Source organism: Dama dama, chromosome 19 (assembly GCF_033118175.1).
Source record: "Dama dama isolate Ldn47 chromosome 19, ASM3311817v1, whole genome shotgun sequence".
NCBI classification, from domain to species: Eukaryota; Metazoa; Chordata; class Mammalia; order Artiodactyla; family Cervidae; genus Dama; species Dama dama.
Window position 1 is genome coordinate 17,864,148 of NC_083699.1, and position 19,932 is coordinate 17,884,079.

A 19,932-nucleotide genomic window follows, 5' to 3' on the forward strand; every position below is an offset into this window, starting at 1 on the left:
CACTGCCATTGTCATGATATTTTCATCATTCCAAAGAGTTTCCTTATTCTATATTCAGTCAGTTCCATTCTTTAACCACTGGTCCTGCTAACTATTGATCTGCTTTCTGTCACTCTAATTTTGCAATAAACAGTATGTGGTCTTTTTATATAGTTTCTTGAGGCACCAGTGATGTTCTCAGTGGCAAGACAGAGTTCTCTGCCTTCTAGTTAGACATTAAATACACCACACATATAATTTACATGTAAATTTACATGTATTTTTTCAGCTTCAATATATTTAATAACAAAGATTTCTTTCACATGAACACTTAAACACAATACTTCTAATTTTAAAAAATGAGCAAATAGGGAAATACTAATGTACAATGCAGAGTTTCTTTAAAAACATATATGTGCTGTGCTTGGTCACTGAATCATGTCTGCCAGGCTCCTCTATCCATGGGGATTCTCCATGCAAGAATATTGGAATGGGATGCCATGCCCTGCTCCAGGGGATCTTCCCAACCTAGGGACTGAACCCAGGTCTCTCACATTGCGGGTGGATTCTTTAACATCTGAGCCACCAGGGGAATCCCTACCCCCCATATATATTTAAATAGTGACCAGGAGAAAAAGTATAACCATGAAGAGAAACAAAACCCATTGTATATGTATGTGTATAAATAGATGCAGGGAGGTATCTGTTTTAAAGAAATGGTTTATGAGATTGTGGAGGCTAGCACATTGAAAATCCAAAGGGTAGACCAGCAGACTGAAGATACAAAGAGTTGATATTATAGCTTGAATCCCAAGGGAGTTTTTGGGCAAAATTTCCTCTTCCTCCAGAGAGATCAATTTCATTTTTCATTTTTTTTCTATTAAGTCCTTCAATTGATAGGATGAGACCTACCTGCTTTACTCAAAATCCACTGAGTTAACTGTTAATTGATTCCCCTCCCCCCCCAAAAAAAAAACAGCATAGTTTAGTTGACATGAAAAAATTAACCATCTCAATTTGTGTCAGTTAGTACAAAAAGTAACTAAGAAAATCACAAGTAAAAAATAATAAAGACAAAACTTGAAATTGAAGTGATATAGAAAATAATAGCTATGATTAATAAGTTTGAGCAAATTAGAAATGTTTTTTGAGTAAATTTACAAAATAGATAAATCACGGGTAATTATTTCAAACCATGATGAATCTGAATATGGTTTATACTGATGTGGCCATACTGATTTAACCCATTCTATAATTTTAAATGATATGTTTAGACTTTGGAAACTGGACTTGCATATTAAGTTTATTTTCTACCTTTATTGAAGTGTGTGAAAATATTAAATTGTCCATATTTAAGATGTACAACCTGATGATTTAATATTTGTATACATACACTGTAAAATAATCACCATGTTCAAACTACTTAATATACTCATCACCTCATATAGTTACTATTTTTATTCTTCTTCTTTTCTTTGTGTTTTATGTATGTGCATGTGTGGTGAGAATACTCAAGATTTACTCTCTTAGCAAATTTCAAGTATAGAGTACAGAATTGTGAACATAGTCACACTATTGTACATTAGAGCTCCAGAGCTTATGTACCTTGTAGAATAAACTTTGTACCCCTTAATCAACATCTTCTCATTTTCGCCACTCCCAAGTCGCTGATAACCACCATTCAACTTTCTGCTTCCGTGATTTAACTCTTTTAGATTCCACATGTACGGCAAGATGATGCAGTATTTGTCTTTCTACCTTTGGCTAATTTCACTTTGCCTAGCTCAGACGGTAAAGAAACTGCCTGCAATGCAGGAGACCAGTGTCCAATCCCTGGGTAGGGAAGATCCCCTGGAGAAGGGAATGGCAATCCACTCTAGTATTCTTGCCTGGAGAATTCCATGGACAGAGGAACCTGGTGGGCTACAGTTCATGGGATTGCAAAGAGTCATATGTGACTGAGTGACTAACACACACAATGTTCTTCATGTTTGTACATGTGCCCACAATTGACAGTATTTCCTTAATTTTTAAGGCTGAATAATATTCCACTGTGTATGTATAAATATACCACATTCTCTTTATCCATTCATCCATCAATGAACATTTAGTTTGATTCCATATGTTGACCTTTGTGAATAATGCTGGAATATAATGGGAATGTAGAGATCTCTTAAAGATCTTGATTTAATTTTCTTTGTATGTATACAGACAAGGGATAGCTAGATCATAAAAATGGTTTTATTTCTAAATCTGTGAAGAGCCTTCATATGGTTTTCCATATGGTGAAACAAACAACCTGATTTTAAAATGAGTAAAGTATCTGAACAGACATTTCCTAAAAAGACATTTGGGCTTTCCTGTTGGCTCAGTGGTAAATAATCCACCTGCCAAGCAGGAGACATGGGTTCGTTCAATTCCTGGGGCAGGAAGATTCCTTGGAGAAGGAAATGGCAAGCCATTCCAGCATTCTTGCCTGAAAAATCCCATGGACTGAGGAGCCTGGTGGGCTACAGTCCATGGGTCACAATGAGTTGAAGGCAACTTAGTGACTAAACAACAACAATAACAAAAAAGACACACAAATGACCAATAGGCATATAAAAAAATGGTCAACTTCATCAATCATCAGGATAATGATGATTATTTCATAAACCATAATGAGATATCATCTCACACTTGTAATGAAGATAAAAGACAAGAGCACATGAGGATATGGACAAAAGGACACTGTACACTGTTGGTGGGAATATAAATTGGTACTGAATTATTACTGATATTTAAAAAGGTGAAGCTAGCATAATGTGCAAATAATATTATTGTAACAATAACTAAAATCTAACCTTGTTTTACACATTAGGTTATGAGTTAAATGTGTTTTAAAAGCAGTTGCAAATCAAAATGGCTCATTTTTTTTTTTAATGAATACAGTAATTTGTATCAAACCTACAAAACTACTTGATATGGAACAAAATATTAAGTAAGTTCATGAGTTGACAAAATACTAAGTATTAAAAATAAGAAAGATTGTTAAGAGTTTAAGTTTAGAGATTTAAAGGTTTTTCTTCTTTGTTTTGTTTTAAAACTTTCAAAAACAAGTAAATGTAATGTCTACGCTATTCGCACATATGAAGAAAGTCAAGTTGAAGCTATCACTAAATCACATGGTACTTTAACACTTTGGTGGATAAAGAGATGATTAAATAACTGAAGGAAAACAATAAGTAATGATGTCAATAAAGGAATCAAGTTTACAAAAAGTGAGCTCTAAAAAAGCTTCAGTGCTAACTAACCTAATTTACGATGCCTGGTGTTAAATCAATATGGTTGTCACAATTCATTTCTTAAATGTTGCATCATTTCCACCTAGGTACCATATGGTGTATCAAATGACAAGGTAAAAGAGTCCATCAGTATAAAAGTAAAGCCTGCCACCATTAAATTAACTCCATTGCAGAAGAAAGGAGAAATAAAAATATGATTTTAGTACAGGAAACCAGATGTTCTTTCATGAGTTCATGAAATTAAGAACTGTATAAACCTGCAATGTAATTAAATGTATCATCAGGCCTTATAGAGGCTAAGATTAAGTTTGATTTAAGGAGATGTTCCCCAAATTTTGACTCAGAGCTTGTTTCTCTCTTTATTCTGAAGATCATATTTGTTCCACTGATAGTTTAACAATGAATCAGAGTAGACACCTGGTTTACAAACAGTTTAAATGAAAAACTACCCTCAGGTATTTTGAAAGAAAAATCTAAAGTGGACTGACTGACATTATTTTATCTCCTAATACATTTCAGATATATATGCTTTTTAAAATTCTGCATTATTTCTACAGTAACTAAGTATAGTTAGAGCAAGAGTTATCACTGTCAAAGTACACTTAGATGACATCAATATGTATAAATATTCATTATGAATTGATCTGATACAAACTGATAATAGAGGTATGGGGCTTCACTTGTGTCTCAGATGGTAAAGAATCTGCCTGCAGTGCAGGAGACCTGGGTCCTATCCCTGGGTCAGGAAGATCCCCTGGAGAAGGGAATGGCTACCTGGTCCAGTGTTCTTGCCTGGAGAATTCCATGGACAGATGATCCTGGTGGACTATATATAGTCCATGGAGTTGCAAAGACTTAGACATGACTGAATGACTAATACTAACACATTTTCAAGAAGGTTTTAATACTATTTATTCTCAAAGACAAGGTATTAACAACTGACTGAAAATGTAAAAAATTAAATTCTTTATCTCCCAGGTATAAAATCTGATTCTACCAAGAAATTAGATATTTTAATAATCTAAAATTATTTATGTTGAAGCACTATACTTAGCCAAATACTCAGGTTTAAACAAACTTTGGAATGTTGTTAATTTTAACACACCAAGATTTTTGGTGCATGCGTTGTTCTGGAACATGTGTATTTGTAAGAGTGTAGGGAATTGTATTCATAAAATATTTTCAGCATTTATTTTTAATTTGTATACAGTTGACATGGATACTATAGACAACAAAGAAAATGTTTTTAGATTCACAAAATTAGATATCTTTATCATATGATATGACACCATATCTTGTTTTCAAAATAAAATTTGCTGACACTTCTTTTCCATGTTTTCTTTAGTTCAATTTGTTGTTCTTATTGTTTTTCACTCGTGAAGTCATGTCCTATTCTTTGCAAGTCCATGGACTGTAACATGCGAGGTTTCTCTGTCCTCCATTATCTCCTGAAGTTTGCTCAAATTCCTGTTCTTTGAGCTAGTGATGCCATCCAACTATCTCATCTTCTGTTGCCGCCTTCTTCTTTTGCCTTCAATCTTTCCCAGTACCAGGGTCTTTTACAATGAGTCACCTCTTTGCATCAGGTGGCCAAAGTATTGGAACTTCAGCTTCAGTATCAGCCCTCTCCAGCACCACAATATGAAAGCATCAATTCTTCAGCTCTCAGCCTTCTTTATGGTCCAACTCTCACATCTGTACATGACTACTGGAAAAACCATAGATTTGACATATTCAGCTCTTTGTTGGCAAAGTGATGTCTTTGCTTTTGCTATGCTAAATTTGTCATGGCTTTGCTTCCAAGCAGCAAGCCTGTTTTAATTTCAAGATTGCAAGCACCATGCAGTGATTTTGGGAAACAAGGGGGGAAAAAAAATTGACACTCCTTCTACTTTTTCCCCTTCTATTTGCCATGAAGAGATGGGACTGGATGCCATGATCTTAGCTTTTTGAATGTTAAGTTTCAAGCCAGCATTTCCACTCCCTTCTTTCACCCTCATCAAGAGCTTCTTTAGTTCCTCTTTACTTTTTTTTACCCAGTGTATACCTTGTTCAGCATCATGTCTCCACGACTTGTTTATTTTATTTTTTAATATAAATGTATTTATTTTAATTGAAGGCTAATTACTTTACAATATTGTATTGGTTTTGCCATACACTGACATGAATCTGCCATGGGTGTCCATGTGTTCACCATCCTGAACACCCCTCCCTCCTCCCTCCCCATCCCATCCCTCTGGGTCATCCCAGTGCACCAGCCCTGAGCACCCTGTCTCATGCATCATACCTGGACTGGCGATTCGTTTCACATTTCATAATACACATGTTTCAATGCCATTCTCCAAAATCATCCCACCCTCACCCTCTCCCACAGAGTCCAAAATACTGTTCTATACATTGTATCTCTTTTGCTGTCTAGCATACAGGGTTATTGTTACCATCTTTCTAGATTCCAGATATATGCGTTAGTATACTATATTGGTATTTTTCTTTCTGGCTTACTTCACTCTGTATAATAGGCTCCAGTTTCATCCACCTCATTAGAACTGATTCAAATGTATTCTTTTTAATGGCTGAGTAATATTCCATTGTGTATATGTACCATAGCTTTCTTATCCATTCATCTGCCGATGTACATCTAGGTTGCCTCTGTGTCCTGGCTATTATATACAGTGCTGTGATGAACATTGGGGTACACATGTCTCTTTCAATTCTGGTTTCCTTGGTGTGTATGCCCAGCAGGGGGATTGATGGGTCATGTGGCAGTTCTATTTCCAATTTTTAAAGGAATCTCCGCACTGTTCTCCATAGTGGCTATACTAGTTTGCATTCCCACCAACAGTGTAAGAGGATTCCCTTTTCTCTGCATGCTCTCCAGCATTTATTGCTTGTAGATTTTTGGACAGCAGCCATCCTGACTGGTGTGTAATGGTACCTCATTGAGGTTTTGATTTGCATTTCTCTGATAATGAGTGATGTTGAGCATCTTTTCATGTGTTTGTTAGCCATGTGTATGTCTTCTTTGGAGAAATGTCTGTTTAGTTCTCTGGCCCATTTTTTGATCGGGTCGTTTATTTTTCTGGAACTGAGCTGCAGGAGTTGCTTGTATATTTTTGAGATTAATTATTTGTCAGTTGCTTCATTTGCTATTATTCTCTCCCATTCTGAAGACTGTCTTTTCACCTTGTTTATAGTTTCCTTTGTTGTGTAGAAGCTTTTAATTAGGTCCCATTTGTTTATTTTTGCTTTTATTTCCAATATTCTGGGAGGTGGGTCATTGAGGATCCTGCTGTGATTTATGTCAGAGAGTGTTTTGCCTATGTTTTCCTCTAGGAGTTTTATAGTTTCTGGTTTTACATTTAGATTCCTCTTTACTTTTCACAGTATAGTTCAATGCATGCATACATGCTAAGTCACTTCAGTCATGTCCGACTCTTTGCGACCCTATGGATTGTAGACCACCAGGCTCCTCTGTCCATAGGATTCTCCAAACAAGAATACAGAAGTGGGTTGCCATGGATTTTTCCAGTGGAGCTTCCCGACCCAGGGATCAAACCCACATCTCCTGCATCTCTTGCATTGCAGACAGATTCTTTACCCCTGAGCCACTAGGGAAGGCCATATGGTTGAATACCACAGTCAAGAGTTCAAGTATTTCTCTTGGACTATACTCTAGAAATTAGTGGATTTACCAGAATTGCATGTATACATAAAGTAGCCTGGTGCAATCCTACAAATCATATTTTGTTTGACACAAGAGACTATAAAATTGAATAATGGATACTCTAACATGTTTCTCTGAGTGAAAACCTGTATGAGGATATTTAAAATTCCTTTGTTAATGATAAAATATTTGCTAAGAAATGTTTTTATGTTTCTAAACCTGGCATTTATTTTTCAATTTCTTCAAGTCTCAAAAGTTGTAATATAGTTATTTACTTCAATGGATTTCACTATTTTTTTTGTAAAATGCTGTAGTTAGATCATCCATGTACATATAAATTGAAAAATATATTACCTCTAAAAGCTGCAATAATTTTAGCCTAATGAACAAAATAATCTTTTAAAAAGGTGTGTGTGTGTGTGAGTGTGTGTGTGTGCTCAGTCATGCCTGACTCTTTTGTGATCCCATGAACTGTAGACCACCAGGCTCCTCTGTCCATGGAATTTTCCATGGAAGAATACCAGAATGGATTGCCATTTCCTCCTCCACAGGATATTTTTGACCCAGGGATCGAACCCATATCTCCCATGTCTTCTGCCTTGGCGGGTGGATTCTTTACCAACTACACCACCTGGGAATCCCCAGATCGGATGAAGATGGGCAAATTATTAGGAACCAAGCGTCACCAATTTTCCAGATCTATAATTTGTTGCGCAGCCCAAAACATGGTATCTTTAGAGAGAAAGTTCCACAGCTCCTTTTTCACATCTGATCTGTTCACCAATTCTGTGGGCTCTAACCGCAAATATATGCAGAATTTGAACAATCATATCTCTTTATCTTATTCAAATCATTAGAATCTCTTGCCTCCTAGCAAATATCTTTGCTTCTGCCTCTAGCCCCACTACATCCTGTTTACCACAGAGGAAACCAGCTTATCCTAACAGTTATAACTCTTTTTATTCTCATATCATTTACCATTTTGATCAAGACCAAGAATCCTCTCCTGCCTTTATGTTAGGATAGAGCTTCTGGTAAATAAAGGAATTCACCCTAAAATTTTCTTGCACTCATATGTCATTTGTTCTATATTTTATATTGGTGTCCTGACTTTGGATTGTTCTAAATAACTGACATTTTAAAATTACTTTTTATTCTTCTCTTTCTTCATCTCCATTTATTTTCATGAGATTGAAGTATAGTTGATTTACAGTATTCTTCTTTTCACAGTTGTTGCTATGGGCTCTTAGGCAAGATGCACAACTTTTTAGTTTTGTTCATCTGAAAAAAGGAGATAATATTAACTAATAGATTTCCTTTTCCAGGGGATTGAATGAAACATTTTGCATATTGTAAAACTGAAAAATATATGTAGACCTCACTGAAAAATGTCTAGCATATATTAAGAGTTCAGTAGTTATTATTGTTAAGCTTCCAAATCTCCTTTTTTATACAAAAATTCTCTTTGATAGTATAGCCTCCAATCTGTTTCTTCCAATCATTTTTTTTCTAGAAATTTTGTGTCTCAGTTTTCAGTTAAATAGTATTCAAGGGCATAGTGATTTTCTGAAGAACTAAGTGACAATTGAATCTGCTGAAAAATATCCAATATAAATCATATATTAGATCTATTTTCTTTATATATTAAACAGTGGAATTTGATCGTGAATAATAAGTACAACTATAATATGTAGATTGTATACAGAAGCTTTATCAATGTTTTTATTCAAAAATATTGATAAAGTAAATAATCACTATATATAAGCTTCGATTTTATTGATCTAATACACTGTCTCCATCTTGAGATTTACAAAACATTGAATAACTATTAATTTCTTAAACATATAATTGAAGTAGATTTTGTGATGGCTCTGAAAGATACATGGCACTTCGTCAAAATAATATGAAAGCCAAGAACAGCATTAAAAAAAAAAAATCAAAGTAAGGTAGAGCCACTACACACAGGGAGTTCATATAAACTGCAGATAAGATAAGAGTAGATAATCTTTTCTTATTCATATTTGGCTTTTTTAGAAACTTTAAGCTTTATTCCTGGAGAGAATATTATCAGAGACACTTGCCTCCTCAGATAGGAAAATGTTTAAAGGAAATTTCAATGTGTAACTGTGTTCTTCCTGGGACTAGGATTTCACTCTTTTCTCCCATAGTGATAAGAACATTTTCATAGTTGAATATTTTGCTATGAATCATGCTGCTCTGATATCCCCCTGAAAGTTTTTCTTGACTATGAAAGTGATGATAACAGTCCCCAAAAGTAGTTTTCACTACTGCTTTCAGGAAAATGTTTCAGATATTTAAAATCTATGAAAGCATGGAAAACTTAACATGTCGTAGTCCTTTTTGCATAATATAAATGCTATCAAATATTAAATGAATATATATTATTTAGTTAAGGAATAACTGAATTCAATTAAGTGGATGAATTGCTAAAATTTCCCTCACTTATAATTAATAATTTTCATGGGGAAAGATGAGGTGATTCTCAGATTTATGAGTTTCTGCATGAAATGTAAATCTTCTTATATTTTCAATTATTTGTTCCTATAAATTATCACTTAAAGATATTTTTTATTTACTATTTTCATTCTTTAATGACCTTTTGAGCTTCAAAAATGGCATCACACCAAAACAAATTTGCTGAGAAGCAAATACATATGTGAGGCACACGTAACTTATGGTGAATATTTTTCAAAATTGAAGCCATACATGATTAATATATAAGGTTGTTCTGGAAGAATAATAGGTGTTTTAACATTGAACCACGCCCTAAATATATATATGACTCATAAAGTGAAATGAAGTGAAAGTCGCTCAGTCGTGTCCAACTCTTTGTGACCCCATGGACTATACAGTCCATGGAATTCTCCAGGCCAGAATACTGGAGTAGGTAACCTTTCCCTACTCCAGGGGATCATCCCAATCCAGAGAATGAACTCAGTTCAGTTCAGTCACTGTTGTGTTGTGTTGTGTCCTACTCTTTGTGACCCCATGGACTGCAGCATGCCAGGCTTCCCTGCCCACCACCAACTCTCAGAGTTTACTCAAACTCATGTCCATTGAGTAGGTGATGCCATCCAACTATCTCATCCTCTATCATCCCCTTCTCCTCCCACCTTCAATCTTTCCTAGCATCAGGGTCTTTTCAAATGGGTCAGTTCTTCGCATCAAGTGGCCAAAATATTGGAGTTTCAGCTTCAGCATCAGTCCTACCAATGAATATTCAAGACTGATTTTCTTTAGGATGGACTGGTTGGATCTCCTTGCAGTCCAAGGGACTCTCAAGAGTCTTTTCCAACACCACAGTTCAAAAACATCAATTCTTCAACACTCAGCTTTCTTTATGGTCTAACTCTCACATCCATACATGGCCACTGGAAAAACCATAGCTTTGACTAGAGGGACTTTTGTTGGCAAAGTAATGTCTCTACTTTAATAAGCTGTCTAGACTGGTCGTAACTTTTCTTCCAAGTAGCAAGCATCTTTTAATTTCACGGCTGAAGTCACCATCTGCAGTGATTTTGGAGCCCCCCCAAATAAAATCTGTCACTGTTTCCGCTGTTTCCCCATTTATTTGCCATGAAGCAATGGGACCAGATGCCATGATCTTAGTTTTTTGAATGTTGAGTTTTAAGCCAACATTTTCACTCTCCTCTTTCACTTTCATCAAGAGGCTCTTTAGCTTTTCTTCGCTTTCTGCCATAAGGGTGGTGTTATCTTCATATCTGAGGTTATTGATATTTCTCCCAGCAATCTTGATTCCAGCTTGTGCTTTATCCAGTACAACATTTCTCATGACATATTCTGTAAGTAAGTTAATTGAACCCTGGTCTCCTGCTTTGCAGGTGGATTCTTTACCAGCTGAGCCACAAGGGAAGCCCATATGACTCATGGTTAGAGTAAATATTTTGCTGTATTTTAGATATTAGGTTGGTGCAAATATAATTACAGTTTTGGACCATTAATTTTAAGTCATTATATGTAGGCTCAGGCACATTTCTATTAATCAATATAGGATCCATTACAAACAACACATTTTTGCCAATGAGATATAAGTTTGCTTATTCCTGGAGCATAAAAATATATTCTTCACAATTGGGGAGCATTTTTTGCATCCTGCTGGTTGTGGAAGCATTTTCCCTGCAAAAAGTTATCAAGATTATTGAAGAAGTGGTAGTTAGTTGGCAAGAGGTCAGGTGAACAGGGTGGATGAGGCCAAACTTCATAGCCCAATTCATTCAACTTTGGGAACATTAATTGTTATACGTGTGGTCACTCATTGTCATGGGAAAGAATTTGGCCCATTCTGTTGACCAATGCTGGCTGCAGATGTTGCAGTTTTCAGTGCATCTCATCAATTTGTTGACCATACCTCTCATGTGTAATGGTTTCACCAGGATACTGAAAGCTGTAGTGGATCAGACCAACAGCAGATCACCAAGCAGTGACCATGACATTTTTTTGGTGCAAGTTTCACTTTGGGAAAGTGCTTTGGAGTTTCTTCTCAGTCCAACAAATGAGCTAGTTATCACCGGTTGTCATATAAAATCCACTTTTCACCGAACGTCGCAATCTGATTGAGAAAGAGTTGCTCTTGTGTAGAATAAGAGATGACACTTCAAAACAATTTTTTTATTTGCAGTCAGCTTATGAGGCACCCACTTATTAAGCTTTTTCAACTTTCCAATTTGCTTCAAATGCCAAACGACTGTAGCATGGTTGACGATTAGTTCTTCAGCATCTTCTCTTGTAATTGTAAGAGGATCAGCTTTGATGATGGCTCTCATCTGGTCATTGTCAATTTCGAGTGGCTGGCCACTGCACTCATCATCTTCAAGGCTCTTGTTTCCTTTGCAAAACTTCTTGAACCACCACTGCAGTGTATGTTCTCTAGGAGTTCCTGGGCCAAATACATTGCTGATGTTGCAAGTTGTCTCTGCTGCTTTACAACCTGTTTTGAACTCAAGAAATTTTGCTCAAATTTGCTTCTTGTCTAACATCATTCCCATAGAATAAAATAAATATAAAATTAACAAGTAAGGTAACTAGCAAAAAGAACAAAGCAAGAAATGTGCATTAAAATGATCTATAACATAATGACATTTATTTGTAATGTATTCCAATAGCAAATCACAATTTACAACAATGCAAAAACAGCAATTATTTTTGCATCAACTTAATAATACCTCATTGAATACAAAGCCCTCACATATTCATAACTTAATTGGATTATGAATTTGACTATGAATTAATTGTATTGCCAATAAATTCTATATAGAGAAAAGTAAAAATGTTACAAACTAGATACAAAAATGATGAAAACAGATCTGACAAAATAAATTAATATATTATATTTAGGTAAAAGCAGAGTATTTAATCAGTTTTTCCTTACTAAACAAAGCATAAATGTTTGGAAAATGTCCAAAAACTAGTAAGTGAAGTCCAGAAGGTATTTGGTCATAGAATTTTAAACACTTAATATTATGTTTGGACTTCATTTGTTATTACTTTCTCCTCTATTTCTCAGATTGCATAAATCTGTAATCAATTTGTCAACTACATGTTTCTAGTCAGAAGTGTTGACTCCCCTAACAGATAAATCTCTAGGAGTTCTATTTTAAATGCTATTTTCTTTGACTTTTAGTAGCTGCAGTAAGTAACATTTACTCATAGTAAAACAAACTTATTATAAATGCAGAAAATATTTACCAAAAATATTGAATTCTAATTGTTTATAAACACAGCAGGCCACTACATACCATAGAATTAAGCTATTTTTGTTTTATAATGAATGGTAATGTTGAAGCCAACTATACCATTTCTTAGAATTGTGTTCCCATTGGTATATTTTTGACAAATATTTCTTTAATAAATTTCCCTGTAATCTATTACTTACAAATTTAAAAAACTGATACTCAAAGGTTTCATTAAAAAATATGCTCACAGTTTTCTTCAGGAAACCAAAACCTAGCCAGGTTTGTTCACTGGAACACTGCTACGTGCTATGCATGCTGAGTCACTTCAGTTGTGTTTGACTCTTTGCAACTCTATGGAATGTCGCCCACCTGGCTGCTCTGTTCATAGAATTCTCCAGACAAGAATACTAGAGTGGGTTGCCAGGCCCTCCTCCAGAGGATCTTCCTCATCTAGGGATTGAACTCACATCCCTTCAGTCTCCTGCATTGGCAGGCAGGTTCTCTACCACTATTGCCACCTCAGAAGCCCACTGGACTACCAGAGAATTCCCCAAATGTGAACAACTATCTACAGGGTATGGGTAAATCTACAATGGTGCACATTATTCTTTGGGAGGTCCCCTGGAGAAGGAAATGGTAACCCACTCCAGAATTCTTGCCTGGGAAATCCCATGGACAAAGGAAGAACTGGGCAGGCTACAATCCATAGGGTTGCAAAGTCTGAGACGATTTAGTGACTAAACAACAACAAAACTTCATTCTTTAAAATTTTCTAATTTTGCCATTTTGTGTAATATATTTGGAAAATAGATTAGGAAAAGTCACTTAGCTCTAGAAGTCTTCATCACTTACATTACTCTTCAAGTTTATAAATTACCAAATTACTTCAAGAAATTCATTATTGTAGCTATTGAAAAGAATATGGTAGTGAGGTAGAAATTACTAGGCAGTCAGTGTAGAACTCTGAGACCTCGGTCTTGTTTTCAGTAAGCATCCTGCTCCATTGCCCTAAATTCTTGAAATGTGTCTTTAGTCTGATAAATTATAAGCACTCAGATCCAGAGAAGGACAGTAATTAAACTCTGTTCCATATGCTCGAGGGAAAAACCACTGATGATCATTAATCTTAACCCCATACATCTGGTCCATTGTAAAAAGACAAAAGTATATGATTGAAAATATTCAGAAGCTTTTATCTTAGAAGGCTTTCCTCTTTGTGGATTTTCTCAGAGACACATCATCATTGATGTCTTGATTACCTATGTGTGTGTGTGCTCAGTCACTAAGCCACGTCTAATTCTGCAACCCTGTCGACTGTAGCCCACCAGGCTCCTCTGTTCATGGGATTCTCCAAGCAAGAATACTGGAGTGGGTTGCCATTATCTGCTCCAGGGGATTTGATCCAGGAATCGAACCTGCATCTCTTGCATTTCCTACATTTGCAGGCAAATTCTTTACCAACGAGCCACCTGGAAAGCTCCCATTACATAAACAGGATTGATTAAATCATTGGCTATTAGTCACTAATCCACATTTCGGCTCCTCTCCTGTACCTTGAGGTGAGGAGAATGGGACTAAAATTTCCTAATCACCTGGTTGATTCTCCTGTCAGCCCTATCTCTAGGTGGAATACAAAAGTCTCCTCATTAACATAACAAGAGACACCTTTACTGTAGTCATCTCTGGGGAAATTCAAAGAGCTTCAGGAGCTCTGTGACAGAAATGGGGATGAAGGCCAAATACATATTTCTTATTATAAGTCACGATATTACATATGTCTTTACCCACAGGTATTCACTTTCAGGAATTTGGTTGCACCTATTTTTATTGACACATTACTTCCACTCTCTCTCCAGAGAAATTATAATTCACATCCAAATGGTAAAGCATCATTTTATGCTCAGAATCCACCCCCCCACCCGCAAACCATTGGAAGTGAGTGGCTATACGGGTAATATAAATTTGTTATCTTTTATAGCATATATTTACTAAATATTTCCTAAATGTTGATAAATTAAAAATTTAATGCACAGACTTAACATTATGTTTTTAGTCATACAAACATACAGAAGTGTTTATTGAGGAGATTATGAAATAATTACCCTTTTATTCCCAATTAACAATATTTAGTTATTTTTTTTTAAGTATATAATTTAAAAAGAGACCAATACTTCATATGAATTGCCTTCATCCTGACTTACCAGGCCTTAAGAGTTCCAAAGGAAGCCACAGGTTAGGTTAAAATTAGGAAGTTGATCATAGTAAAATTTATACCTATAGTGTCTGAAATGGAATGTCCAACTCCCAGTATAAAATATATCTTAATTTATATTACCCTAACTTTTCCTTTTTGCATAAAATTATATGAGAATTCTAATGTACACAAACATGTACATAATCTGGGATAGGTATAATCAAACTCTGACATTTTGATTCAAAGAAATTATATTACATTCCTGTTGATGTTGATTACCCCAAAAATGGAATTCAGAAATAAAATGAAAGCAACTTGGGTTATATATAAATAGGATGATTTTTTTTTTTTTTTAACAAAGACTTTAAAAATACAGAGGAGATAAAGGAAAAGTGACTAATATAGAACTTAATTTTTTTAAAATTTAAAATAGGCTGATGGCATGTGTTTGATCCTAAAGTTACTGAGAGTAATCTTTTAGTCATATATTGTTTTTTTTAGTAGATAAAAGGATTTAAAAATACTAACTAGACTAAATAAAGATCAATTTCTCACCTTTGCCCCTCCACTGGGAGGGTGGTATTTAAACCTTTGTATTTCTCTGTTCTAGATAGGTTAAAGAAAAGTAGATTTTAAAAATATATGAAATATTTTGAAATAAAGTATGATTACAAATAAAGCAAAACTATTTTGCTATAGTGTTATGAAAGTGAAAAGTGAAAGTTGCTCAGTCATGTCCAGCTCTTTGCAACCCCATGGACTATACAGCCCATGGAATTCTCCAGGCTAGAATACTGAAGTGGGCAGCCGTTCCCTTCTCCAGAGGATCTTCCCAATGCAGGGATCGAACCCAGGTCTCTCACACTGCAGGTACATTCTTTACCATCTGAGCCACCAGGGAAGTGCATAGTATTATAAGCATCACCAACAAAAGTTTGTAAATGTGTTGAATAATTTTGGCTTAAAATATATTAGCATGGTGGATATTAAAAATATTTTATAAGAAAATGATAGGAGATAGAAATTGATTATACAATAGCTATTATCATTAATTAATGAGATTATAAAATTTAACTTTGATTTTTTCAGTTAAAATTTTTCTTTCTGTAATTTCAGTCCTTACTGCTTCATTTTCAAAAGCATAAAAGCAAACTAGTTTGTAAGAAATTTTACAACCAATCAGAATTATTTATTGAATGAGCAAAGCATACTATGGATCCACAGCTAAATTTAATTTTTTTTGTTTGCTTATTTTCTTGTTTTACTTTAAAATTTTAGTTAGATTTGGAATGTGTTCTCTCTTAACATTAGTCTTTTTATAATGTGTTACAAGTTTGATGCTTATATTTTATACTCTAATAAATTATTTATATTTTAATCACATGAACATGAGCTATGAGAATATTGATCACTTTATTCCTTAACACAAATCTGAAAGCTTCCAGTGAAACAAAATAGAAGAGAAAAATAAAGAACTTCCTACACTAGCTTGTGCTTGTTTTAACAAACGTCTTTGGTTTTCTTCTTACTACTAGAAATGAAAAGAAGTGGCATCATTTCCTATTCTGCACGGCTCAAAGTATTTTGCAGCCATTGTAGCATAACACCATGGAAAGAACACAGGCTTTATTGACAGACAGACTTGAATTTTAACTCTAACTCTACCAGTTATCTGCTATGGGAGACTGGGTGAGATGCTTAATTTTTATAAGCCTGAGGATCCTCATTAGTAAAGTAGTGACGATCATATCTAACTCAACATACTGTGAGGATTAAATGAAAAATTATATTTAGAAGAGATTAGCACTGCAAGCAGTAGTAAATGGTAACTGTTCTATTAATATTCTTATTATTATTACTGCTATTAGAAAAGTGACAGGTGGTCCTGAAACAGTTATTGGGTTAGAACTGGCACTTCTTCTCAAGTCACCTCTCCCAAGATTAAAAATTAGTTAAAAGAAAGAACGTATGTTTACGTAGCATTAAACCTGCCACTACCTACTCTACTTTTTCCTTGTGTCTGGTAATTTCAGCAGTCAAACGTATCACTGGGGAAGTGGATTGCTCTCAAAGCAGACCCCTGAATAATGGGAATGAAATGTGCCTTAACTTGAACAGTAACCGACACAATTATTATTCCTCATATGCTATAGAGAGTATGAAGAATGTACTCAATTATGCATAGCTATGATATTTGAATATTAAGTTCCATAGTTATCAATTTTTTATTGTACAAGTGACTGACATATGTTTAAAATGAGATTCTGAAATGCCAATTTAATTTGCATATTGTGAGGAGTTTTAAAAATATTATTCTAGCATATACATCTATTAAAATTATCATAGTCACATCTATTAGTATACTTTTCTTTTCCTAGGACAACTTCTCCCTGAAGATTCTTCCCTGATCCTCCTTCGTCATTATTCTTAAACTTGTGTTAACTATTGGAACCCTAAAAGCACTTTGAACTGCATAACAAAAAATAACTGTAATATTTGTTGAGAGCTTAACATGTGCTGAGGTACTGTTTTGTTTAATTATTTTAAAATATCCGTAACACAATATTTTCATTTACAGTTAAAACTAAGATTGTTAAGTTTGTTACTATAATGATTTCTATAATAAAAATGTTGAAGTAATCGCTTATTGAGAAATCTCTAAAAACAATTAACTTTCAGGTATATTTTCAGCTCCACAATGTGAATTCTTGCTTTTGTTAGGGACTTCTTGTTCTGTTATCTCTTTAAACAATTCACAACTATTTTTGGAATGATAGAGATCAGTTAATTAGAGATGTTAACAGGTCAGGTACACACTACAAACTCCCTTATTTAGGTGGCTTACAACCACTTTACATAAATCAATAATATTACCTGCTTAAAGCAAAACACAGTTTCCCAATTTCTCACACACTTTATCCCATGTTTTCATTGTCTTCCTTATAAATGATACCTAAAATAATAGCAATTTGAAGTGAGCACACATTTTTAAGTGTAAAGAAATTATGCCTTGCCTCTTCACATTTACATTTCAATGCCTCCTTCTCCCCTTCTCTTTCTTCTACATTCCACCTTAAACCAATTGGTGAAGGAGTGAGTGATAATATGTTTAATAATGTTTAGTGCAGCAGTGATTGTAATAATGTAATTCATCAACAAATCACACCCTCAAAGGCCTTTACTGAATATAAAGTTGGATATTACTGGATAAACTGAATCTATTTGCAGTGGTTATTTACAGAAGACAATAGAAGAAAGCAATGGAAAGATTACAAGGGGAGTGCCTGAAGCAAGTTTGCATGGAGGTGTATATGCGTTGGGCTTCCAGGCTGGCTCAGTGCAAAAGAATTCACCTGCTAATGCAGGAGACACAGGAGACACAAGTTCAGTACCTGGATTGGGAAGATCCCCTGGAGGAGTAAATGGCAACCCATTCTAGTATTCTTGCCTGGAAAATTCCATAACAGAAGAGCCTGGTGGACCCTACGGTCCGTGGAGTCACAAAGAGTCGGGCATGACTGAGCAAGCATATATACATGTGTGTGTGTGTGTATATATATATATATATATATATATATATATATATATATATATATATATAAAACCCCTCCACACCCATTGCCTAGCCTGGTATCTTTCAGTTTTTCTTGCACATCGAATATGGACAACATAGTTGATAGAAATTATATGTAAATAGAATATCTATTGATAGAATCAATTTGAAATGGATTCATAGATAATCATAGGATTGAATTATTGACTTGAAACTGAATCATAGATAATCTTTCTAAACCTCCCCAACTCCTTTCTCTAATTATTTGTTTGTAAGCTTGTAAGACAGTCTGGTGAAGTGAGAATGAAAAGATGTTTTTATTTTGTACATTTTCCACCATCAATCAGTGATTTACATAGTGACTTTATTCTTAATTCTTATTTGAAAACAAAACAAAAAACCTTGACCACTGTTACCATAATAAACTGACAATGTTTTATAAAGAAGACAATAAAATGAGGCACTTAGACAGATTTCAAATCCTCTAAATGCTACCTTCCGGCTAGAAGGGAAAATCCCTAAATGCTTGCTACTGCAATAAATAACCTCTGCCCACTCTGTTGACTATTATTGGAGCTCACTGGAGACTATTTCTAGCAAGGCACCATATGGTGCTCTTCTTTATATTACACATTGGAGCATACAAGCAATATATTCCATTCTGTTGAAGAATACATGAAGATTTATTGGAGTAGAATTCACTGTACCATTTGGTTTAAATCAAATTCAAGAGATTTGCCAACCTTACTAATTACTTTGGGAAATATAAAAATAATCCTGTTTTTATTCTGGAGAGGTCATTTTATTCCAGCTTGAGATATCTCTCAAACTTTTTCTTAGGAACAGGAACTTGATGTTCCATTAGCATAATTGCATGCATCCTTCAAGCCTTGAGGAGGACTTCTGACACACGAAATTTTAACTGTGTCTGACTCCTCATTTAAAAAAAAAAGTAATTTCTCTGAAAAAATCCTACAGGATCAACAAAGTTATGTGTCATACGGAGGATTAAGGGCATTGAAAATGTCTGTTCTGTGATAATAAATTTCTTCACTCCTTTAAAATGGAAACCTCAGAGAAAGTGATTTTGAAATGAGAAATTAAGGCTTAGAAGCAAGGGGTCATAACTAGTTAACCTCTATTATCACCAACAACTCAAAATCATATTAGTCTAGAGAACAATCAGATAAAATTTAGCAAATTGCATGAACATTGAATAAGAAACACAATACCCTTTGCTAATATAAACTGAGACTGAACTGCATTTTAAGACACATTTTCTTTCCTGTATTAATGCATGATGTTTTAGATATTTATGTGAGAGGAACTGTATTTTTAAAATAGCTAAATTGGCAAATCTGGAAATATTATTGGCTTATAGGCAGCATATTTGGCTATAATTTTTAACTCTTTGCTGCCTTCATGGAAATAATTCATTGAGTTTTGTTTTGTTCTTTAAACAAATATAAGAATATGAAAAAGATGAATGTCAAAAATTCTTTACTGTTTGTAGTCCTTGATTTTAAATTATAGGTATTCATACA